At 35.4% G+C, this 26,975-nt stretch overlaps 1 pseudogene; it reads left to right on the top strand.

The window, feature by feature from the left end:
* Positions 1-26,311, top strand: part of LOC118836775 — a 160,362-nt pseudogene extending 134,051 nt beyond the window's left edge.
* Positions 26,312-26,975: the final 664 nt, after the last annotated feature.

Consider the following 26,975-nt stretch of genomic DNA (forward strand, 5'->3'; position numbering starts at 1 on the left):
AAGGCATTGTTCTTATATTGGTAATGATTCCTTGACAAAGTTCCTGAACTCACTTTGTGCTAGGTATCACAGAGATAACCTTACAACAAGAAAGCTCATAGGTGCTAATGGCCCAGTGAAAACTCATCCCTGATGAAGTTTGTGTCTTAACTATACCCTTAGATCAGGGCTGTCCAAAATACAGCCTGTGGGCTGCATGCTGCCCACAGTGCAGTTTTATGTGGACTGCCTGTGGGTTTTAATTTTCATGAGCAAAAAAATAAAATAATAATTTGCATGGAATGCATATTAGATTATTTAATTACATCACTCATAAATAATCTCATTGATGTTAATTTTCCTTGATGTTTTTAAGCAGTGTTACAGAAGGAACATACTGCATGAAATTTTCAATCTATCTGTGGGATGTGTTCCATCTGTACAATGAAGACTAGTCAATATATAGATATACCTTTATACCGTTGGGTTGCTGCTTTGTTGTTTTGTGTTTGCTTTCGCACTTCGTGCCTTCACCTATTGTATTGATGAGACACGTTCCCCCACTTTCTATTAGTGTAGTATATTTTTTTTATTCTGGGTGTGGCCCTTGAATAATTATAGCTCTGCCTTCGATGATCTTTAAAATGGAGAACAGAAAAACTAAGTTTGTGGGGGACCTCATCCTCCCCCTTTCAGAACTAGATAAATCTAACCACAAAATAAGAAAGAAAGAGAAGCAGTAAATAGAATTTCAGAAAAGTTAGATATGATACACTTCTAGAGAAAATTGAATGGGGACATTCTCTTTCTCAATGGTACATGGTACCTACTCAAAAACTGACCATGTACTAAGGCATAAATTCAAATGCAGAAATATTAAATGCATCCTTTTCAGATCATGATGCAATAAAAAATTACACATAATAAGGGGCCATGAAAAGATAGAGTAAAAATTAATTGGAAACTAAATAATCTAATCCTAAAGAATGGGTGGGTCAAACAACAAATCAAAGAAACAATCAATAATTTCATCAGAGAATGACAACATACCAAAATTTATGGAATGTATCCAAAGCAGTACTTAGGGGAAATTTTATTTCTTTAAATGCTTGCATGAATAAAATAAAGAAAAAAAGCAGATCAGTGAATTGGGCATGCAATTAAAAAAGCTAGAAAAATAACAAATTAAAAATTCCCAATTAAACATCAAATTAGAAATTCTGAAAATCAAAAAGTATTAATAAAACTGAAAATAAAAAAATGAACTAATACATAAAACTAATCAGTGGTTTTATGAAAAAATAAAATAAATAAACTTTTGGGTAATTTTATTTTGAAAAGGTAAATTCATCACCAATGAAGATGAAATTAAAGCAGTAATTAGGAGCTTTTTTGCACAACTGTATACCAATAAATCTGACAATCTAAGTGAAATGGATTCATATTTACAAATACATAAATTGCCCAGATTAGCAGAAGAGGAAATAAAATAATTCCATTTTATAAAAAAAAAAATGAATAAGCCACTAATGAACTCCCTCAGAAAAAAATCTCAAGGGACAGATGGATTTACAAGTGAATTCTACCAAACATTTAAAGAACAATTAATTTCAATACCATATAAACTATTTGGAAAAAAAAAACAGGCAGAGAAGGAGTCCTAGTAAATTCATCTTATGACACATATATGGTGCTGATACCTAAATCAAGAAAAGCCAAAAGAGAGAGAGAAAATTACAGATCAATTTCCCTAATGAATATTGATGCAAAAATTTTAAATAAAATATTATCACTTTATTACAAGGATAAGACACTATGACCAGTTGGGATTTATACCAGGAATGTAGGTCTGATTAAATATTAGGAAAACTGTTAGAATAATTGACTATATTAATAACAAAACCAACAGAAATCATATGGTTACCTCAATAAATGCTGCAAAAAGCTTTTGAAAAACACAGCATCGATTCCTATTAAAAACACTTAGAGAACATAGGAATGAACGGAGTTCTCCTTAAAATGACAAGTAGTATCCATCTAAAACAATCAGCAAGCATTATCTGTAATGGGGATAGCCTATAATACTTCCCAACAAGATCAGGGTGAAACAAAGATGTTCATTATCACCACTATTATTCAATATTGTACTAGGAATGTTACCTTTGGCAATAAAAGAAGACAAAAAATTGAATTAGAATAGGCAATGAGGAAACAAAACTATCCCCTCTATGCAGATGATATGATGGTACACTAGAGAATCAACTAAAAATCTAGTTGAAATAATTAACAACTTTAGCAAAGTTGCAGGATATAAAATAAACCCATATACATCATCAGCATTTCTATATATTACCAACAAATCCTAGCAGCAAGAGCTAGAAAGAGAAATTTCATTTAAAACAACTGTAGACAATATAAAATATTTGGGAGTCTATTTGCCAAGACAAATGCAGGAACTACATGAACACAAATACAAAACACTTTTCACACAAAGTCAAATCTAAACAATTGGGAATATATCAGTTACTCATAGGTAGGCCACACTAATATAATAAAAATGACAATTCTCCCTAAATTAATTTCTTTATTCAGTGCCATACCAATCAAACTACCAAAAAATATTTTGTAGAGCTAGAAAAAATAATAAAATTCATCTGGAAGATGAAGGTCAATAATATCAAGGGAATTAATGGGGAAGAATGCAAAGAAAGGTGGCCTGTTCATGCCAGATCTAAAACTATATTATAAAGCAACTGTCATCAAAACTATTTGGTACTGGCTAAGAAATAGAGTGCTGGTTCAGTAGAATAGGCTAGGTACACAAGACACGGTAGTAAATGACCACAGTAATCTGCTATTTGATAAACCCAAAGACTCCAGCTTCTGGGATAAGAATGTACTGTTTGACAAAAACTGCTGGGAAAATTGGAAAATAGTATGGCAGAAACTAGGCATAAACCAACATCTCACACCATATACAAAAATAGTCAATATGGGTTCATAATTTAGACATAAAGGGAGATATTATAAGTAAATTAGAAAAGCAAGGAATAGTTTACCTCAGATATATGGAGAAGGGAAGAATTTATTAGCAAACAAAAGATAAAGAACATTATGAAATGCAAAATGAATAATTTTGATTACATTAAATTAAAAAGTTTTTACACAAAGCCAATGTAACCAAGATTAGAAGGAAAACAGAAAGCTGCATTTCTGATAAAGACCTCATTTCTCAAATATATAGAGAACTGAGTTAAATTTTTAAGACTACTAGTCATTCCCCAATTGATAAATGGTCAAAATATATGAACAGACAGTTTTCAGATGAAGACATTAAGGCTATATATGGTCATATGAAAAAATGCTTTAAATCACTATTGATTAAAAAAAATGCAAATTAAAACAACTTAGAGGTACGACCTCACACCAATCATATTGGCTAACATGACATAAAAGAAAATGGCAAATGATGGAGAAGGGGGAAAACTGGGACACTAATACATTGTTGGTAGAATTGTGAACTGATCCAACCATTCTGGAGAGCAATTTTGAACTATGGCCAAAGGGCTATATACCACTTCTAGATCTATATCCCAAAGAGATCATAAAAAAGGAAAAGGACCCACATGTATAGAAATATTGATAGCAGTTCTTTTTGTGGTGGCAAAGAATTAGAAATTGAGAGGATGCCCATCAGTCGGGAATGGTTGAACAAGTTGTAGTATATCAATGCAATGGAATACTATTATGCTATAAGAAATGGTGAGCAGGTCAAATTCAGAAAAACCTGGAAAGACTTACATGATCTGATGCTGAGTGAAGTGAGCAGAACCAGGAGAACATTGTACATGGTAACAGCAAAGTTGTACGATGACCCACTATGGTTGACTTAGCTCTTCTCAGCAAAATGGTTATCCAAGATAATTCCAAAAGTCTCATGATGGAAAATGCTATCCATATCCAGAGAAAGAACTATGGAGTCTAAATGCAGATCAAAGCATACTATTTTTCACTTTTTTTGTTTTTTATTCTTCATGGCTTTTCCTCTTCTGTTCTGATTCTTCTTTCACGATATGACTAATGAGGAAATATGTTTACATGATTGCACATGTATAGCCTATATCAGATTGCTTGTTGTCTTGGGGAGGAGGGATGGGAGCGAAGGATGGGAAAAAATTTGGATCTCTAAATTTGATTAAAAAAGAATGTTGAAAACTATCTTTATATATAATTAGAAAAAAAGAAAATGCTTTCCCCCCAAAAAAGAAATGCTAAATTTAATCAAATTGAATATGGGGAGGTTGAAAAATAATAATGATATTATAACAAGGCATTAATAAAGCATTTTTGAATTCCAAAAATATATATATTATAATAAAATGGAAAACAGAAATTCTGCTGGAAAGAGCTGCTATACAGACAGACAGGACAGGATAGCTATACATAGATAATGGACTTGAGCTCCTGGCAAGTGGATTCTATCTTTTGGTATAGCAACCCACACTCAGGAAACTTCCTGTAAAGGGTTATTCTGAATTCTTGGACCACACAGAAAGTGGAGCCAAGGGATAGTCATGACATATAAAAGACAAACATTGACCTTGCTTCTCCTTGTACAATGAGCTGCTTGGACACTGTAGGTCCCTGGGAAGTGACCCAATTCATTATCAATCCTGAGTTCTTTCCACTTTGAGGCAACCCCTAGTCAGGATAATACTCTCAGTATGGAGGACTGTGTGGGTCCCCAGGAGTGGTGGGAGCCCACTAGAAAGGGAAGAAGAGTTGATGAGATTGTTTTTGTAAGAAAAAGACAAGAATTCTGTAAGCATATGCTTTGAGTATTGTTACTACAGGACTCAAAGGTTTCCCCTGCCCCCGCTTTTTTGTGGAAACTTAGATGAATTCTGGTATTTCTAACTTGGGGTTAGAGAACAAACGCAAAAGAGATCATTACTGAGATGCTCCCAAGCTTATACCCAGTCTATAAAAACAAAAAATTCAGAGCTTCTGTTCTGGGCCATACGTTACATCTGAAAAAAGTATTTCCTGGCGTGATGGGATTGCTTAACTCTCTAAAATCTCTGAGATCTATATCATTCTCCTTGGCATGAGAGAGTCAGAGTAAATAAATATTAAGTGCCTACATTTTGCAAGCAATCAAGCTTTATGCTTCATTAGATATAAATAATCAGAAGACTATCTTATCACTTCTGTTCAACTGTTCAAGATTTGTATGACTTTGACATACTCCTACTCTATTGCTTTTTGTTGATGTTGTTACAAGAAGGTCTAAGATATTGTCCATTTCCATATACTCAGAGACTGATTCTTCAATATGCTCAAAATTGTCTTCAGTACAGATCTCATCAATGTATACTTGGTGATCTAGCCCAAAGCTATGTTTTTCTCAACTTTCTTTTCTTTATTGTATTTCTGTTTTCTCTTGTAGTATATTGAATGAATACATGAAAAAGTCATTATTAAGAACTTACTATCTGCAAAGCACTTTGTGAAATTTTAAGGATATAAATAGAAAGGTGGAAAGAATCGCTGCTTTTAAGGACCTCACATTCTGCTAGGTTTCAGGGACAAGTTAGTTGGAAAGGTCACATGATCCTTTGGATACAGTAGCAAAGAAGATGGGAAAGTATCTTCTTTTATATCATTTTTGCAGACAAAACTACGATTCATTTCTGATATCAAATCATGGGATTGTGTGAAGGATTTTAGCACCAAGTGGTTGTTGAGGAGCAGGGGCCACTGCCCCTGCCCATTAGTGGCTGTCCTGCGGTAGCAGGAGATGATGGTCAGACAAGGTCGTTGTAGTCATTTGATTTTCCTGCCATATAAATCTATCTGCTATATCTAGGCTCAAGGTGGAGACCATAATGTTACAGTTCAAATGAGAAAAATGTTTGTTATAGAAATCTTTACATATTTACAATTTTTTTTATCAATGTGTTGCTTTCCTAGGTTATCTTTAAATATCCAGGGGATAATTTTGTTGTGATTGATTTATTAGTAAGCTTTATATAAACTTAGTTTCTCTACTACTCAATATTGGATCCTTCTGTGTAAGATTTTAAGAATTAATTTATATTTCTAAGTTGGGTATTGCCTTTAGTTATCATATCTTTCCATTTGCCAAGATCAAATATTAGCTAAGATAGTCAGTATTTTCCCGTAAGAACCACTTGCCATGAAAACTGGCTAAAGTTAAATAGAAAGAATTACTTTCTTTTTGGTTTCTTTTTCCTCAACCTGGTTTCCTTTAGGACATGGGCTTGTAAAAATTCTGTCAATTTAGGTTTTAGTGAGTAGTGGAAGGAGCAGATGTGCCCCCTTTGCAAAGGAATTATAGAAACTCCACTGAATAATTGTGTTATTGCTCCATGGCTTGTGACGCATTCATCAGTCAAAGCAGCAAAAATATGGAATGAAAGATGTGAGAAAAATTTCTAACATGGAGAAATTTAATTCAACAGGACTATTTTTGACAAATAACAAGTTTTACTCATGCAGTGCTTATGTACACATTTTGTTCAAGAGGAGACAATTGGAATAGATGTACAAAAGACAAATTAGAAGTTTTCCATTTTATTCAATTTAAAATGTTTCCTTTTTATTTAAGCTTCAATGGCTCATATAAAATTCATCTACATTATTGTTTACTTCATACATGAGCTGCAAGTGACTTACACTGGGTAACAGATTCTAAATAGGTGAAAAATATAAAAATGACTTTTAAAGAAAAACAGTACAATTGAACAGTGTGTTTAATTGTACAATCTTTTTAAAATACCTTTTAATAGAATATTTCATTATATCCATCTCAGTTCATTAGTAAAAATATTTCAAAGCTGCAAGCGTTGAACACTATTCATTTCTCAAAAATCAACCACAATCTTTGGTCAATCAACATCATTGTACAAGGTGTCCCAAAAGTATTGGTCCAGTTTTAAGCTACTAAAGCTTTACTCTATATGGCAGAAAGAATACTGCATTTGGAGACAGAAAAATCATAGGTTTGAATTATGACTCTGACACTTTCTGGCTCCTTGACCAGTTGGCAAATCACCTATTCACAATGAATATCAGGGCCTTCTTCTCCAAAGTGGGGGAAACATTTGCACTATCTACATCACCAAATTGTTAAGACAGCACTTTGCAGACATGAAAAGACTATGTAAATGTGAGCTAGTAAGCAATGAAAGAATTCCATGATAAAGTTGACACTAATAAATAGTCAATAAATGTTTATTAAATGCCTACCTTGTACCAGGCATTGTCCTAAATGTTGGAGGCACTGTGCCAAGCACACTGTAGTTATCAAGTTAGGTTATTGGAACTCTTACAGCATTTTGTGTTTTTACTAAACATTCAGTGATGTTAATTCATTTTGTGTAGTGATAATTACTGACCTTGCAGATACACACACACACACACACACACACACACACACACACACACACACACACACACATCTTTCCAGTTAATTATAAGATCACTGAGATTATGTAGTCTAATCCTTTAATTTTTCAGATGAGGAAACTTAGTCCCGGAAAGGTGAGGTCACTTGGCCAAAGTCATTCAATAAGTCAGTTGATGACTTGTTATTAATATCCAGACCTCTTGACAGCTAATCTAGTGTTCTCTCTGTTATACTATGCTGGTTCCTCAAGTCAGCAAAAAGACACAAAAGAAGTAGCACTTAAGAAAACACCCATTGCAAATATTCTTTAAGGACTGATCCTGTAGGAAAATCTTTTAGGGGTTGGGGTGATACAGAAGGGATCACACTCATGCTATTGTAGGATCCCGTGGAAGGGCATCGTGATTGCTCATGAAATCACTGTGAGGCAAAGATTTATTTCACCTACCCCCAATGGGAAAAAGAAAACAGCAGGAACAGTAAAAAAGGAAAAAAAAAACCTTCTAGATAATAAACATGTTTAATGTTGCTAGAATGTTTATATGAAGTACTAAAAACCCCATCTTTATATTCTATCCCTTCAGAGATTCAGAGAGTGATAACTGTAACCCTATTGGGATGAATTAGGAAGAAGGAAAAAAAGTAAAAATTTGTATTTCTGCTGCAAAATGGGGGTGAGGGGGTGAGGGGAAGAGTGGTTCTTTTTTATGCTACTTAATATTAAGTATGCCAGTTATTGGATCCTTATTATATACACTAGTGGGAGCAGATGTTGCCAAAAGCATGGTGATTAGTGTTCCTACATGTGAGGTTAGAATGGCAGTCCTTGACAAAACTTAATGACCCATTGGCACAGGTCCTTCTACAGAGCAGGTTCAGAAATTATTGTTGAGTATAATTGGGCTGTGTGAAAGTTGGCAATTCTGAAGACTATCCAGAGGGATATATAATTTTTATTTTTTATACTCTATGTCTAAGCATGATGTTGCAAATAGGAAGTCTACTTTATTTTTATCTCTGAGAGCAGAAACTCATAAATTCTCACTTCATTAATCAGAAAGCCAATAATTCTATCTTTTCTTTCTCTTTTTCTGAAAGTCTCACAATGACTTTCAAAGGTTCCTGGGTAGAATGAAAATGTATAATGTTTCACATCAAAGTAATGAGAACTGCTGCTTTTATTTTCAAATTCACAATAGCTTCCTTTATTATTCTTGGAAATGAAAAAGGACTACATTTAGAGACTGTTAAAGTTGAAAGGTACCTTAGTCTTTCTAGTCTAAGCAACTAATTTTTTAAGATGAGGAAACTGAGGACCAGAGAGGTAAAATGTCTTCCCCAAGGCTGCAATTTCCTATAGAAACTTAGTGTTTCCAGATTTCCCAAGACATTTTTTTGTGATGTTATAATGAAATCAGAACCTCAATAGGCACAATCATTTACATGTGGTACAGTGGATTAAGCACAAGGCCTGGAGTCAAGACAGGAGTTAAAATCCAACCTCAGACACTTACCAACTCTGAACAAGTCACTTAACCTCTGTTTGCCTCAGTTTCCACACATATGCAAAATGGGGATAATAATAGCACCTATCTCATTGGGTTGATGTGAGGCTCAAATGAGATAATAATTGTAAACCTCTTAGCACAGTACCTAACATAGTAAATGCTATATTATAATAATAATATGTGTAGTAATATCTATCATAATACTATCATTATATTTTATAAACAACCACATCCTTTTTGTCTTTTATGAAATATGTGGGTTTTCTCAAATTATAATGCCTACAGATTTATCTTGTAAAAAAAAAACAATTTCCCATTTACAAATGAGTAGTTATATTCCAAAAGTTATTTTGTGAGTTGATTTCTTGTGACTCAGAAGTTATTTCCTGAGAATAGCCTTAAAAATGGTATACAGATTTTAAGTCTATTTCATAAAAATCTATCTTGCTCATAATGGACAGCTAAGGAGTGAAGTGGTTACTTAAGGAAGCCTAAGTTTCCATCCTGTCCCAGACACATATTAACTATATGAACATAGACATGTCATTTAATCTCTTTGAGTCTAATTTCTTCCATCTTTACAGTTAGCACCAACTTCACATAGCTTTTGTGAGAATCAAATTAAATAACACTTTTAAGCACTTAAAGTACTATATATATGCTATCTATTATTATCATAACATTGTTCAGTCATTTTTCAGTTTTATCTGACTCTTCATGACCCTATTTGGGGTTTTCTTGGCAAAGATAATGGAGCAGTTCCCTATTTCCTTCTTGAGCTCATTTTATACTTGAGGAAACTGAGGCAAACAGGGATAAGTGACTTGCTCAGGGTCACATGGCTAGTAAGTATCTGAGGCTGGATTTGAACACTTCCTGACTCCAAGCCTACTGTATCCACTGTGGCATATAGCTGCCATAACATAACTTAAATGTATTTCTTTTTGTTTGTTTGTTTTGAATTTTTTAATTAATTTAGTTTAATTAGTTTATTTTACAACATTCAGTTCTACAAGCCCAAATTTCCTCCCCTTTCCTCTCCTCCTGCCTCCTTCCCCTAAGATGGCATGCATTCCGATATAGGCTCTACATATATATTTTAACATTAAACATATTTTTCACATTAATCACATTGCAAAGGAGAATTATAACCAATGGAATGAACCACTAGAAGGAAGAAACAAAACAAAAAAGAGAGTGCAAATAGTTTGCTTCAATCGGCATTCAGACTCCATAATTCTTTCTCTGGATGTAGATAGCACTTTCCATCATGAGTCTTTTGGAGTTGTCTTAGAACCAAGTCTATCAAAGTTAGTCATCTCACGATGTGTCTGTAATTGAGTACAATGTCCTCCCAGTTCTGCTCACCTTACTCAGCATTAGTTCATATTAGTCTTTCCAGGTTTTTCTGAAATCTATCTGCTCATCATTTCTTACAGCACAATAGTATTCCATCACATTCATATACCACAACTTTTCTAGCCATTCCCCAGTTGATGGGAATCCCCTCAATTTCCAATTCTTTTCCACCACAAAAAGAGCTGTTATAAATATTTTTGTACATGTGGGTCCTTTTCCCATTTGTATGATCTCTTGGGATACAGGCCTAGAAGTGGTATTGCTGGATCAAAGGATATGTATATTTTTATAGCCCTTTGAGCATAGCTCCAAATTGCTCTCCAAAATGGTTGGATCAGTTCACAACTACACCAACAATGCATTGGTGTTCCAATTTTCCCATATCTTCTCCAGCATTAATAATTTTCCTATTTTGTCATGTTAGCCAATCTGACAGGTATGATGTGGTACCTAAGAGTTGTTTTGATTTGCATTTCTCCAATCAATAGTTATTTAGAGCATTTTTTCATATGACTATGAATCTCTTTAATTTCATCCTCTGAAAACTGCCTGTTCATATCCTTTGACCATTTATTAACTGGGGAAGGACTTGTATTCCTATAAATTTGTCTCAGTTCTCTATATATTTTAGAAATGAGGCCTTTATCAGATACAATGGTTGTAAAAATTCTTTCCCAATTTTCTGCTTCTCTCTTGATTTTGGTTGCATTGGCTTTTGTTTGTACAAAACCTTTTTCAATTTAATGTTATCAAAATTATCCATTTTGAACTTAAATGTATTTCTAATGCTGCTAGGATGACCATGGGGGTACTTGCCAAGGTGGGAAAGCAAGAAGAACAGAGAGAAAGAAATTAGCTTTTGCCCCACTACTTAGATCAGGCCTGCACCACATACAAAGGATTTGGGGCAGCTGGTTAAAAATGTAGGGTTGCCACTGCACACTCTCCTGTGTGTAACCAACTATCATCATTCTGTCTCTAGTCTAACCTATCTGTAGCACAAACCTACTGCCAAGTTGTGCATGTCTGACCTAGATGCTGGGCCAAAATAAGACAAGAACCATTTCTTAAGCTTTTATAATGTGCAGGAAACAGTGCAAAGCATTTTTTTTGCAAGCAAAAAGACAGTCCCTGCACTCAAGAACTTTACATTCTACTGGGGGAAGATAACACATAAAAGAATGCTGAAAGGGGGTCTGGGAGGACCCACATGGGTGGCATGGTGGGGAAATGCAGAGCCAGAAGAGGAATGAAGACTGGCTGGCCTAGGTCCTTCCATAAAATGGAGATTGCAGAAGGAACTCAACACTAGAAGAAAGGGCAAAAGAGGATGAAAGACTAGGATGGTGAGATGGTAGGTGAGGAATGGTACCAAAGGAAGGAGAATCAGAACAGCCAGGAGGGGAATGAAGGATAACAAAAGAAGAATGGAAATAAGGGAAGCTTGTCCTTAACACCTTTCTCTCTTCCTTTCTGTATCCCTTTCCCATTTCCTAGTTTCCTGGATCCATATAGACCTAATTTATTCCTTCTTTCAATATCCAACTTTAACTACTCATCCAAAATTATGATAATGATAAGAATAAAATAATGATAGCTTCCATTTGTAAATTTACTAATTTAATAATTTAATAAACATTTATTTATTAAGCACAAACTATGGTCCAGGCACTGTGCTGTTATATCTATATAACACTTTAAATTCATTATATACATTTATCCTCAAATTTCCTGAAAGTAAATTACACAAATAATAATTTTACATTTTTACATATTTTGCATATGAGGAAACTTGGGCTTCAAAAAGATAAAAGTGACTTAACCAAAGTCAAACAGCTAGTAAATGGTATAAGCAGGATTCAAAGCCAGATATTCTAAAGTGCTCTAAACCATGAAAATTATTCTCCTGATATCTCCCTCCCCCAATTAAAATACACATTTCTTCAGTGCAGATTAGAATTGGGAAGAAACAAAATGCTTCTAAGAATTTTCACTGAATGGATTATGCTTAAAATGTGCATTTTAAGAGAGGGATAAGTTACTCAACTTGTCAATTGTGGAATGTCAGATTTGGCAAAAAAAATTAGGGAAAAAGACTAGATGGTCAGTGGAAAAAATTCTGGGGCACGGTCATCACAAGAAGCAGAGGAAGGGGCCGCTAGGAGGCACAGAGAGTAGAGCACCGGCTGTGGCATCAGGAGGACCTGAGTTCAAATCTGGCCTCAGACACTTGACACACTTACTATCTGTGTGACCTTGGGCAAGCCACTTAACCCCACTTGCCTTGGCTTCCCGCCTGCCCCCCCCCCAAAAAAAAACAAACCAAAACAAAACAAAAGAATAGCAAGCAGAGGTAAAAAGTATCTTAGAAACCATCTTGTAGAGCACCTTTCCAGATAAAGCAACTGAAATTCAGAGAAGCTAAATGGCTTCCCTGAGGTCATACAAATAACAAATACCAGCTTTGGTATTCTAATCCAGGTGTTCTGACTAAATCCAGGTATCTTCCTGCTATGTCAGCAAATTTGCTTTGGCTGAAAATCAGCTTCCATAATCAGCTTTCACAACATACTTCCTTCTTCCATCAGTGAAGTCAAAGGCTCTTTAAAGGCATTTCCTGCCCTCCTTTCCACAACCTTCCTCCACACACAATAATTCCCATAGCCAAAAGAAAATGTATTCAATAGATTTGGGGAAAGGACCACTAATTTCTGTGGATCAATTGTTAGTGAGTATTTAAATTTTTGAAAAAAAAAACTTTTTAAAGCAGTTGCAAAGCACAAAAAGTAAAATAAATAAATTGTACATTCCTATATTAATAATAATATTCACCTAAGTTATCATATTTTAAGCTTATTTGCCTGATGAGGTATGGAACTTTATAGTAGTAGACATTGAAACAGGCAGATAGGAGCATCTACTTATAAAAAAGCTTTTCATCTACTAGAAGTTATGGAGTTTTCACATTTTTTTTAGTTCTACTAAGACTTATTTTCCTTGATAGATAGGTTATCTAACAGAGCTTATTATTCTGTCTAGGAAAGCTGATTTTTATTTTGTTCTTTACTACTCAACATTATAAAAGAGATTGAATAAGTATTCCTTGTTGAAAAAGGATACTTTAACACTACCCAGTGGTATATACATGTATATGTAGAGAAAAAAATTCTTAATATACAAAGAATCATTTATATTTGGAATGGGTACAGTTAAGTATTTCTATTAGTGATACAAATCTAAACATTTGGGAAAAAGCAAGATCAGTACCGGTTATTTAGCAGTGTATTGACTAAAGTACTAGGCTTAGGATCAGTAGTTATTGGTTGTATGACTTGGTCTAATCTGTCACTTAACCATTATGTACTTCAGATAACTCTCTAAGACTGAGTAGCCCAAATTGTGTACTTGGTACCTCTGGGTGCTGCACTGAACTCGCAGGGACACCTTGGGATATTTTACATGTTCAAGGGAAACACAGCAATATTCAACATCCATTACATTCACAAATATTTGAGATATTTTGGTTATCTTTACTTTAGGTTATACCTATAATTTCTAGATCTTTTTCTTTGCATAGTCATATCTTTGCGTACTTGGGTCTTTGGGTTGCTGTGATAAAAAGCAAGTAATATGTAGTTACTAATAATAGTGTAGAAAGGGAAATGAGGGTAGCAGGGTTCAATCTCACTCAAGAAGTTTTATAGTTCCCAACAGGCACATTCATCCCATTAATCGATAACTATAGTTAAGAATGTAATAAAGATATTATTTGTTTCAATTTATTAATTCGTTTCAAGTGGCCACTAAGTTATTAGGACATGGATATGTGTGGAGTTGTTTGAACCTAACTACTTAATAAACAGACCTGTTAGATATTTCTTTTGGCCTAAGAGAGCTTTGAAAAAATTACTGAGACATTAAGGGCCCATGAATCTAGAAAATTTTGAAACACCTGCCTTAACACTTGACTATTAATCAAAGAGGGTTTTGAATCTGCATTGTAGAGGTGGATTCCACAGAAGGAGTTATCAAAAGGGTTGGAGTCATTATTCCTGTACTGGCAAAGGTATTGTGTTCTGACACTAGACTATTAAAAGAACAAGGATAGAGATTTCAATGAGGGTAAGGATGAAAGGTCCAGACCTATAATTCCATTGTGTGGATAACTTCTCATGTGGTAACTCCTTTTACTAATACAAATCAACAATTTATAGTCTTAGTTACATGAAATCATTGAAAGATTAAGCCTTGTTCATGGTGATGCAAATAGTGTGTAACAGAAGCAGTACAAGAATAGAGGTCTTCCTGACTCCAACAAAGTTTCTATGAGGTCCAGAATTATCCAATGTGCCATAAAAGACACTGGGGCAGAACTCTGAGCAGATAATACTTTATTAAGGGTTCATGGCTTCCACTAATGAAATGGGTCTCAGCTCTTCCTCATGATCTGAGATGCCCCATTTCCTTAAAGTCTTAGTTTTATAGTGCTTGCTATAATACAGAAAAGGCAAAGTAAAACACATAGTCTCATTGGTTGATACACCTATATCTTGACCTTCCAGGAGAAGCTTCAGCTTATGCTTTCAATAGACTAGCCAGTAGAGGATATCTGAATATGGGCAGAGATGATGGTCTTTTATTGTCCCCATATTGGGCAATGGGGAAAAGATTTGCAAGCAGTTCCTGCAATGTGAAGATAGGGTCACCCATTGCTCAAGTACTCATAGGACCTTTTGGCCAAGTGTCATAGGGTCATTTACCTAGGAAAGGGATAACAAGTATGGAGGTACAGTAAAAAATAGCTGTGTGGCTTTCCATGCCATTGCATCATCTCCACCACACTGGGCTTGGCCATTTGCTCATTAGGCATTAGTTAAGTAAGTAGATTCACTAGATTGACTAATTGTATAACAGTAGACAAGTACAACAATAATAATCACTGCACCTATGGAGTCAAACTTGATACTGAATAATACTCATTGGAAATAAACCAGGGGTTTAAATTAATCATTTCCCACATACCTCTATCTGCATATCCAACACTGACTCTCAAATGTAGATTATTCCTCTTTAAAAGGTAGGGAAGAAATCAATTTGTAAATGACAATGCTATTTTTTTAAGTTTAAGGATCATGAAATATAAAATTATTGAACTGAAATGTCATTTATAAATCCCTATGAAGCTATATGGTATTGAGAGAAAGTATGGCATAGTATGCTAGAAGTGGAGCCTGATGCAAACTGGATTTGAATCTTGCCTCTGGTACTGTGTGACTGTAGGTAAGTCACTTATGAAGACTGGTTGTCTCATCTGTAAAATAAGTATGGAAATATCTGTGGAACCTATAGGACATAAAAGGGTTGAGACTCAAATAACACAATTTATGCAAATAATTTTGGAACCTTTAAAGCTTCATATAAATTTCAGCTATTAATGAAAAGTACCCTCAATATTCCTGTAGAAAAGATTCTAAAGGATCATATAAGTAGGGTAATCAGGTAGGTAACAATAATGAAGACAGGAGAGGGGGAGGAATTGAGACAACCCAAGAGAGAGAAGAATAGGAGTCCAATATTACCTCCTTGACAGTAAAACTTTGTTATTTTTTCCTTTATTTTATATAGCCTAACACAGCACTATGCACATAACAGATGCCTAATAAATGTTTGTTGAGTTGAATTCAATCCAATTGGTGACATATCCTCTTTCTTCCTTGCTTCATTTACTCTATTATTTTTCAATTTTGTTTCCTTCTACCTCCTCTTTCACCTCCCCAGTGAATATTCCCACTTAATAAAGAAGTTCTCAGACAGATATTGATCTGATTTAAAGCAATTCAATCAAAGCTGTGAATACCCAAGAGACAACACTGTTTTCCTAGTTTGTTGAGTCAAGTGAACTCCAATTCTCCAACTATGACTTTAATGAAATGAATGAGGACAGATTTTTTTTTTTTTGTCATTCTATGTTTCCTTCTTATCCTTCCACCCCCCAATTCCTCCTAATCTTCCAGGGGATTAAAAAACAAATATGGAATCAACATTGTTTAGTGTCCTACAGCCCTGCATCGTCTTTATCCCCTTCTTCACCATTTCAAATGGCACACCTTAAGACAAAGTATAAAAGTATAAATAATGAATATTGCAAAACTAGAAATTAGATTTCTGTATATATTTAACACTTTTTTAAAATTGCTAAAAATAAAAGAACTCGAGTCTGGATAATCCTGGATTTCATAAGGTAATGAAATTTGAATGTGTTCAAGGAAAAAATAATATTTCATAACAATGTTACTTATAAACAGCCAAGAAACATTTCTTAGGCATCTTGGACAAATTAGTACCTATAGGAGAGCTAGTTATAACATTTTCTTTTAAAAATATTTAGTATTTTATTTTTCCCCAGTTACATGTAAAAGCAACTTTTAACATTCATTTTTAAAACTTTGAGTTCCAAATTCTCTCTCTTCCTCCCTTACAACTCTCCCTCCACCATGAGAAGGCAAACAATTTGATATAGATTATACATATGTAGTCATGTAAAACATTCTCTTATTAGTCATGTTGTGAAAGAAAACATAGACAAAAAAATGTCAAGAAAAATAAAGTTAAAAAATTTACTTCAATCTGTATTCAGGCACCATCAGGTCTTTTTCTGGAAATGGATAGCATTTTTCATCATAAATCCTTCAGAGTTGTCTTGGATCATTGTATTGCTGAGAATAGCTAAGTTATTCACAACTGATCATTTTATAATATTGCTGTTACTTCGTACATAGTATATTTCACATCGCATCAGCTCATTTAAGTCCAAGATTTTCTGAGAGCATTTTGCTCATCATTTCTTATAGCACAATAGTATTCCATCACAATTACATACCATGATTTGTTCAGCCATTCCTCAACTAATGGGCATCCCCTCAATTTTAGATTCTTTGTCACCAGAAATTTTTTTTTGTACATGTAGGTCCTTTTTTACATATCTTTTGAGATACAGGCCTAGCAGTAGTACTGCTAGGCCAAAGTGTATGGATGATTTTATAGCCCTTTGGTCATAGCTCCACATTGCTCTGTAGAATGGTTGAATCAATTCACAGCTCTACCAACCGGGCTTTAATTTCTCATTTTTCACATATCCCCTCCAACATTTGTCATTTATTTTTTCTGTCCTTTTAGCCAATCATATACGTATGAGGTAGTACCTCAGAATTATTTTATTTTGCATTTCTCCAATCAATAGAGATTTAGAGAATTTTTTTTTCATATGGCTATAGATAGCTTTGATTACTTCATCTAAAAATTGTTCATATCTTTTGATCAATTATGAATTGGGGAATTGCTCTTATTTTATTTTTATTAATGATGAAATATATTGGTAAAATAGGCACAAAAAAACACTGCAAAAAGACACCTAAAAACAGACTAGACCAAGTGATAAAAGAGGTACAAAAAGCCAATGAGGGAAAGTTTTAGTTTCTCTATATATTTGAGAATTAAGGCCTTTATCAGAGAAACTTGCTTCAAAATTTTTTTTAGTTACTATTGCTAACTATTTCCCTCCATCCTCTTCCCCCCATTTATTCTATTCTCTCTGTCCTTTCACCCTGTTCCTCCCCAAAAGTGTTTTACATCTGACTACCCCCTCCCCAATCTGCCCTCCCTTCTATTCCACCCCTCCCCTTTCTCTTATCTACTTCCCCTCCTACTTTCCTGTCTGGTAAGACATACCTCTATTCCAAATGAGTGTGTCAATTTTGAGCCACTTCTGATGACAGTGAGGTTCATACACTACCCCTCACTTCCTTCTTCTTCCCCTCCGCTGTAAAATCTTTTTCTTACCTCTTTTATGTGGGGTAATTTTCCCCATGCTACCTCATCCTTTCCCTTTCTCCCAGCACATTCTTCTCTCACCTCTTTTTTTTTTATGTTTTAGATAATTATCTCATGGTATTCAACTCATTCTTAGGCTTTCAATCAATAGATACTCCTTATAACTGCCCTTATAATGAGAAAATTTTAAGAAGTTAAAAGTATCATTTTCCCATGTACAAATGTAGACAGTTTAACCTTATTGAATTCCTTATGATTTCTCTTTCCTATTTACTTTTTCATGCTTTTTCTGAGCCTTGTATTTGAAAGTCAAATTTTCTATTCACCTCTAGTCTTTTCATCAGGAATGCATGAAAGTTCTCTGTTTCATTGACTGTCCAGTTTTTCCTCTGAAGAATTATGCTCAGTTTTGCTGGGCAGGTGATTCTTGGCTATAATCATAGCTCCTTAGCCCTCCAGAATATCATATTCTAAGCTCTCCAATCCTTTAATGTTGAAGCTGCTAAATCTTGTGTTATACTGACTGCGGCTCCATGATACTCGAGTTGTTTCTTTCTAGCTACCTACAATATTTTCTCCTTGATTTAGGAGCTCTGGAATTTGGCTATAGTATTCCTGGGGGTTTTCATTTTCAGATCTCTTTTAGAAGGTGACCAGTGTATTCTTTCCATTTCTATTTTACCCTCTGGTTCTAGAATATCAGGGCAGTTTTCCTTGATAATTTCTTCAAAGATGATGTTTAGGTTCTTTTTTTTTTCATGGCTTTCAGGTAGTCCACTAATTTTTAAATTATATCTCCTGGATCTATTTTCCAGGTCAGTTGTTTTTCCAATGAGATATTTTACATTATCATCTATTTTTTTCATTTTTTTCATTTTGTTTTATTGTTCCTTGATTTCTCATAAAGTCATTAGCTTTCATTTTCTCATTTCTAATTTTTAAGGAATTATTTTCTTTAGTGAGCTTTTGTAAATCCCTTTCCATTGGCCAATTCTACTTTTTAAGGAGTTTTTTTCTTCAGTGAATTTTGCTCCTCTTTTTCCATTTGGCCAGTTCTGCTTTTTAAAGCATTCTTCTCTTCACTGTCTTTTTGTACCTCTTTTACCATTTGGCCTAGTCTGTTTTTTAAGGTGTTATTTTCTTTAGTATTTTTTGTGTCTCTTTACCAAGCTGTTGACTCATTTTTCATGATTTTCTTTCATCGCTTTCATTTCTCTTCCCAATTTTTCCTCTACCTCTCTTACTTGATTTTCAAAATCCTTTTTGGGCTCTTCCATGCCCTGATACCAATTAATATTTTTCTTGGGGACTTTGGCTGTAGGAGCTTTGACTTTATTTTCTTTCTCTAAATGTGTGTTTTGATCTTTCTTGTTACCACAGTAACTTTCTCTGGTCAGAATCTTTTTTTCTGTTTTTTGCTCTTTTTTCCAGTCTATTTCTCAACTTTTAACTTTTTGTCAAAGTGGGGCTCTGATTCCAAGGTGGAGGGTACACTGTCCCAAACTTCAGGAGTTTTGTGCAGCTGTTTTAAGAGATACTCCTAGGGGCCTGTAAGTTTTCAATTCTTCCAAGGTGGTATGATCTAAGAAGAGTTGTGTTTACTACTCTCCTGGCCTGTGCTCTGGTCTGTGAGTGACTACAAGCACTCTTGTCTGCCCTGTAACTGTGACAAGGGTTCCTGCTCCCCTCTAGCTGTAAAATCTGATGTGCTATTGCTCCTCCTCACCCTGGGACTGCCACCCAAGAGTCTGAACCAGATCTGAGTATGGACAAAGCAACAGAATCCTGCCTTAGTGCTACCAAAAAGACACCTGTAATCTCCTTGTGGTTAGTTGTCTGATCTCCTTGCCGTCTTTGGGCTGAGAGCCCCAGAAGTGGCTGCTACCTCTGCTGATTCATTGGCTTCCAACACCTACTCCTGCTTTGCTGAGGTCCAATCTGTGTTGGTATGGCCTGCACTGAACTGTGCTCCACTCTCACCCAGGTGTAACAAACCTTTTCTGCTGACCTTCTAGGCTGTCTTTGGCTGGAAAATTATCTCATCCCATCCCTTTTTGGGTTCTTCTGCTCCAGGAATTGTTTTGTGGCATTTTTTAAAGACGTGTGGAGGGGTTTGGGGGAGAGCTCAGGCAAGTTGCTGCCTTTTCTCACCATTTTGGCTCTGTACTCTATCCCACCTGGGAATATTTTAAAGGGAACATAACATTTTCTTTTTGTTTCATGAGAATAATAAAAACAGATAGCATGAATTAATTAATAAGAAAAATAGGCCCCTGTGTTTGGATTTGGTATATATGACTAGAGATGAGCTGCTCTAATTGCTGAGAAAGTGCTTCATTATATGGTCCTAAAATCTGCCTCCCTTTAATTTCTACTCTCTAAAGTTACAGAAAATAAATTTAATTAGTTTTCCACACTTATTTCTATCCCTCCAGAGAATTGAAGCCAATTATTATATCTCCACTTAGTATTTTTTTCTGCAGCTGTAACAGTCCCATTTTCTTTAACATCTCCTCATTTGACATAGTTTTCAGATCCATGACCAACTTCATCATCTTCCTCTGGCCAAACTCCAGTAAGTTTTTAGATGGATGTTGACTCATCAAAGCCTGTGATTCAAGGGCTGAATATTGCATAAGTGTCGTGTAACCATTTATTTTACTATGCCTTTAACTGCTAGCAATAATAGATTTTTTTTCAAAGTTTATTATTTTTCAATTAGTTTTAATCATCTTTTAATTCATTTTCAAGGTGTTTTTTGGTAGGGTGCATATTCTTCCATTTATCCATAGGCACATTTATTTGCAAATGGGCCAATTTCTGAACAGTGAAGAGAAAACAGGGGAAAAATTCTTTTTAATTAATCAATATGTATTTACTTCTATTAAGTGTGTACTCTAGGCTAAGCTCTGAACATACAAAATACAAATATAAAGAATGAAATAATCCTTACTCTCAAGGAAGTTATATTATAGTCTGTCTGGCGAGACAAACACATATAGTATATACATACCATATATGTGTGTGTGTGTGTGCGTGTATGTGTGTGTGTGTACATTCATGTGAATGACTACATATGTATATATAGTTATACCAATCTATATGTATATATATGTATTATGTATACATATATGTATATATTCATATGTGTGTAGAATAGACATAAAGATGAAAGATAAATAGAATATATTTTCTATATCTAACTATATCTATATAACTATCCTATATTGGATAGTTAAGAAGGGAATTTAAGGAGGGAAGGCATTAGCAGTTGGGGAGCTTAGGAAAGGCTTCATGTGGAAGATAAAATTTGAGCTGAATGTTGAAAGACATTGGTTCTACAGGGAAGAGGTAGGGAGAATATGCATTCCAGCAATGAGGGATGGTCCCTGAAAAAGCTCGGTTGAGAGATCCTGGAATGTTATATTTAAGGAACAGAGAAATCATTTTGGTTTCATCATCCTGATGTAATAGGAAGCCATAAGATTTTATTGAGTAGGAGAATAGCATAATGGGATCTGTGCTTAAGTCAATCTTCTTTGGCAGTGTTATAGAGGATGGACTTGAGTGGAAAGAGATTTTATTCAGGGAAACCAATTAGGAGACCACTGCAAAAATCTAGGTGAGAAGTAATAAAGGCATGAACTAGGGTGGTGGCTATTTAAGACTTTGCATAGATATATGGATCTAGGAATCATCTGCATTAAGATGATAATCAAACCCTTATGAGTTGATGAGGTTCCCCAGAGGAAGTATAAAGATGATAGGTCAAAACAGAGCCTTGGGAAACACTTATAGAAGTGGTACAGATGTGGTATAATATAGATCATGAGCTAACAAAAGAGACTAAGAAGGAACAGTTAGACTAGTAGGAAAAAGACCAGTATATCACCAAAACCTGGAGAACAGAGATTATCCAGAAAAGAGTGACCAACAGTGCCAAATGTAGCAAAGAGGTCAAGAAAGATGACAGCTGAGAAGGGACCCTCAAGCATTGAAATCAGTAGATGACTGGTAACTTTGGAGAAGGCAGTTTTCGTCAAATGATGAGGTTGGAAGCCAGAATGCAAAAGGTTGAGGGTTAATGAAAGAAAAGGAAGTGAAGACAGAGTGTGAACCAAATACTGAGATGTGGCTCCAGGTGTATCCATTAGCTTATGCAAAATGCAGGGCACAGGGCTGTCCCTTGGGGAAGGGGGAAGGAGACAAATCACACCCTAAGCTAAGAGAAGCTGGTTGTGGGTGGGAAGAATGAGGTTACAGTTTCAAATAATGTATTTGTAATCTCTTTTTTCCTCCATTTAATTGTAATACTATGGATATCAGTGAAATGTATGATGACATTTGATTCATTTGTAGTGTTATACAGTACAGGATGCAGTGCAGTGAGAGGTAGCCAGACATGGGGGACAGAGGTCTGCTTTAAGGAGAGAAAGACTTGGTTTCAAGTTCTTCCACTGACATGCAGTCAAGTCACTTAACCTCTCAGTGGGCCAGACAATTAAGACTACACAGTACAAATTAGGTGCTCATCTGCAGCAATAGAAGACATGTCCACACCAGAATTTCCCTAAACTGATGAAAGCACAGCTTCATAATGCAAAAACAAAAATCATGACAAAAATAAAAGTTATAAGGACTACTCCACCAAATATTGTAGATTGATTTATTGAAGTTGGGTAGGGCAAAGTGCTAACGAAAGGCAGATTTTATATTAAAAAAAGAAGCCCTGGATAAGGTAGTCAGGAAACATGGGTCTGAAACTTAGCATTGTCCATGTAACTTTGGGCAATCATTTATTTGTTCTTGATCATTTTCACAGATGTAAAGTAAGGGGTTTTGAATATGTATTCTCCAAGGTCCTTTTCAGATCTGAAGTTACATGAAATCTATGAAGGATCATAGGACTGAAAAGTGGATAAAACCAAAGAGAGAATCTAGTCCAATCTCAAATTTTTTTAAGAATATAGCTGTTGATGATATTATGTGAGATAGGCATCATCATTGTAGTCCTTTAGAACTATACCTAAGAATGAGAATAAGAGTTACCATGTCTGTAGTGCTTGCAAAACCAGATGAAATTGCTGTCTCATTTGATCACACACACACACACACACACACACACACACACACACACACACACTGTGTGTGTGCAGGTGTGTGTGTATGTGCATAAGTAGAACATATATATGTATGTATGTATATAAGGTAGTATATGCATATACACACACACATACATATATAAAATATGTATATACATATGTACATATATATACACACGCATATATATACACACGCATATATATACATATGCATATATATACACATGCATTTTTAAATATATTCTATTTTTATATATATATTCTACCTTGTGTTGTAGGCACAAGTGTGTCAAAAGAATTCCATTTAATTTGACATGAATCTAATATCTAAGCGTTTCTAACCTAGAGAGAAAGATGCCCAAATTGACATAGTCTCCCTGGACATTGATACATGACTTTCTACCACAAGATCATTTTAGGTAACAGTTAATAAGAATTTTGAACAAGGAAATAATTGCAATATTTTAAAATACAGTTTGAAGCTAACATACCTAGAAATAGCCGCCATTTCCTTCCTCCCTTGACCATGCCCTTAAAGTGTTTTCAAAGGGTAAAACAAAGGACTTTTTCCTTAAATCAGCATCTTAAATCCTTTCTCAATGGAGAGAAGTGGGTCATGGAGACCCTTTAGGGTATGGAAAAAGCAGACATAGCCCTTAGATTGATCAATAGCCCGATTACTTCTGGGGTGAGGAAGACAATGATCAAAACCTGACAAGACACATTCTTTATTCAAAGTTTTGGTTACAGATTAATTTACCTAAGAAAGTGCTTTTGTCCTCATCAATCCACCTTCCAACTTGAAGCCTGGGAGGCCTTTTTAGACCAGAAAAACAAATTTTAACATTTCTAGAGAAACTAAAAAAATTGACTTTTATTATATTTCTGTAATACAAGGAAAATTAGGAACCCCTGAGAAACCCCTAGCTACTGACAAGCACCCCCAGAAAGAATGGTCTCAGATATCTTTGGCATTTAGCAAACCCCCTGGGACTCCATGACTCCACCAAGGAATGTCAATTAGATAGGACCATCTCACTGAAGGATAACCTGGCAGACCCTTTCTAGCAGATATCCCTGGGGCTCCGTGACTCCACCAAGGAATGTAAATGAGATTATCCCACTAGTAGGACTGAATCTTTTGATCAGCCAGGACCTTTGTTCCTGTCCCCCCCATTCTGTACCCCACACATATCCTATATAAGCCAAGCCATCACCCCAACACATGGCTATTGATTTGTGGTGCCGTACCCCAATGGCTGCCGGCTAATAAATTCTCCACTTAAAACTTATACTCTGTGGTGTGTCTCACTCGCTTCTGGTACAACACTTCCACAATCCTCACAACAACTCTGTTAAGTAGGTGGTCTTGTTTTCTCCACTTTACAAGGCGATAAAACTGGGGCTGAGAAAAGTTATGTGATCTGATCAGAATCATGTCACCCAGGTCACACAGTAAGTGTTTGAGGGAGGATTTGAACTCAGGTTTTTCTAACTCCAAGACCAGCATTTGTTAACTCATTAAATGGGGCACACTTAACTCTCTCTGAACTGCCTCAGAAATGCAGCAGCTTACCTTCAAGTCCAATGAAAAAGTCTTCCCCAGAGACACACACAACAAAAAGATTATGATATTGGCAAACTGGAAAAGGTACCATACCCTGGAGCCAAATTACTCAGCTTTGAAGAGAGGTCACCTAGTTTGCTTGTTCTCCTTTCTTCCAGGAAACACTACTTTTGCCATTTCAGTGAAAAATTCTGCCAGGGATGGGGAATGTGCAGCCTTCTGACTGAGTCCAAGTTTTACAGAACAAATCCTTTTATTAAGGGGATTTTTCTGTGAAGTTTGGATTCAGTCAAAGGGCCACACTTGCAGACCTAGACGGACATGCAGGTTCCCCACCCCAGGGACACTAATCTAATGATCATTTCATTGGTTTGGGTTCTCCGTATTGCCAGCCTCAGAGTGGGAAAGGGATTGGTGGTGCTCTCATTAGGGCTATTGACTGCCTTCTTGCCCTGCAAATCAACTACTCTTCCTCTCGGGTTGTGAAACCTACTCATTCAAAAACGGAATTCACTTTAATAACAGCATAATTTGGCTTATTAATAGAGAACTCACTTGGGAAGCCATAGTCCCTATATGTTGAAATTTTTTCCTCTATTAGCTGAAATAAGCCTGTAGCGCATGAAACATGTAATTAGCTTTTTAAAGACTGATAAAATATGTGTTGTTTCTATATGTTAAATATAACTAATCTTTGTTCCAGACATAAGTATAAGTATTCATTGCTTTTGTAAATTTTCTCAAGAAGTTGATGGCTGGCATATTTTCATATAACCTGATTTCTTCTTTTCTTTTCAGGAGCTGGAGTTCTCCAATCTATTTGCTGTTCTCCATTGTATTCATTCCTTCTTTGCGGCCAAAGTGGCTTGTTTGGACCCTCTATATTTAGGCAATCAGGCCTCTGCCTCTGCTTCTACTTCTGCTTCCTCTGCTGCTACAGGCAAAGTAAAATATACAACCTGACACCCCACACTTCATACCGCCACAAATACATAAACTGTGTACAAATGTTCATCACTACCAGACCCTGGAAAAACCACAAATTCACTAATTGAACAGACAAGTCCATACTGCAGTTTTGGCAGAAAGAAACATCACAATGGATCGCAAATGCCTCTCGATTCTACAAGACATCTGTATATAAGCCTAGCTGAAAAAGAAGCATAGGATGGATATGCTTTTACTATGATCTATTTGTACCAAGCTACTGCTTAAACAAAAGTAGAGACAAAAGAATTAATGATATGAAGAAACACTTAAATATCCAATAAAATTTTCAACTGCCCATAAGAAACTACAAATGGAATGGTCATTTTTCTTGTTTCCAGGTTATTTTCTATGACAATGTGCTAGGCCCTGAGCCTGAACTACTACCCCATCTGTGTATTATAAGTGACATAAAGCAAGCAAGAGACAGACCCCTGTGGCCACAAGGAGACTAAGCATGAAAGACTAAGTATCTCCTCAAAGAAGAAAGCACTTTAATTCCTATTATAAGTTTTCCCTTGTACCCCCTCTCCATAGTGTATGTAGCACTGTAATTCTTCTCACATTGTTTTATCTTTAGTCATTTGTAATCCACCTGTAAAGAGGTAACCATGCTGATTCATCACAGACAAAATGAGAAATGGCCTCCTCTCATCTTGGATCACTGCTGAAATAACTTTCCAGACATAGGCCTTAATGCCAATTGAAAATGAAAACCTCATGTTATTTAAATTATGACTGATGCAAATGGATTCGGTAGCTCTTTTATTTCTATCTTCATTGTGGGGAAATTTATTTTAATCTAATGTGTTTAATTGAGCTACCTGAAGTAGGGTTGTGCCTGTGACCTAAGGAAATTTTCATTAGGAAATAGACTAGAACATATGAGAGAGAACAGGTGAGGATTGCTCAGTCAGGTACTCAGATTCCCCTAGAAAACAGTCTTATAGCCAAGGATTTTTGTTCAATGGCATGGCAACTTTGTAATACCACTATTGGAGGAAAATGAAATAAGTAAGCTATGAAGACAGAACATATTATCTTACTGACATTTCACTCTCTGAAGATTGCATCTTGCTCATCATACAAGAATGTATTGTATATTCTTGATGTTTTGACTCATGATGAATGTAAAATGGAGGAGCTGTAAATTTGGAACTGTCAGTGCTTCTTCCACTGATCAGATTTCAAAGATACACTACTTGAATACT

This window comes from Trichosurus vulpecula, chromosome 1 (assembly GCF_011100635.1).
Source record: "Trichosurus vulpecula isolate mTriVul1 chromosome 1, mTriVul1.pri, whole genome shotgun sequence".
In the NCBI taxonomy this organism is placed as follows: domain Eukaryota; kingdom Metazoa; phylum Chordata; class Mammalia; order Diprotodontia; family Phalangeridae; genus Trichosurus; species Trichosurus vulpecula.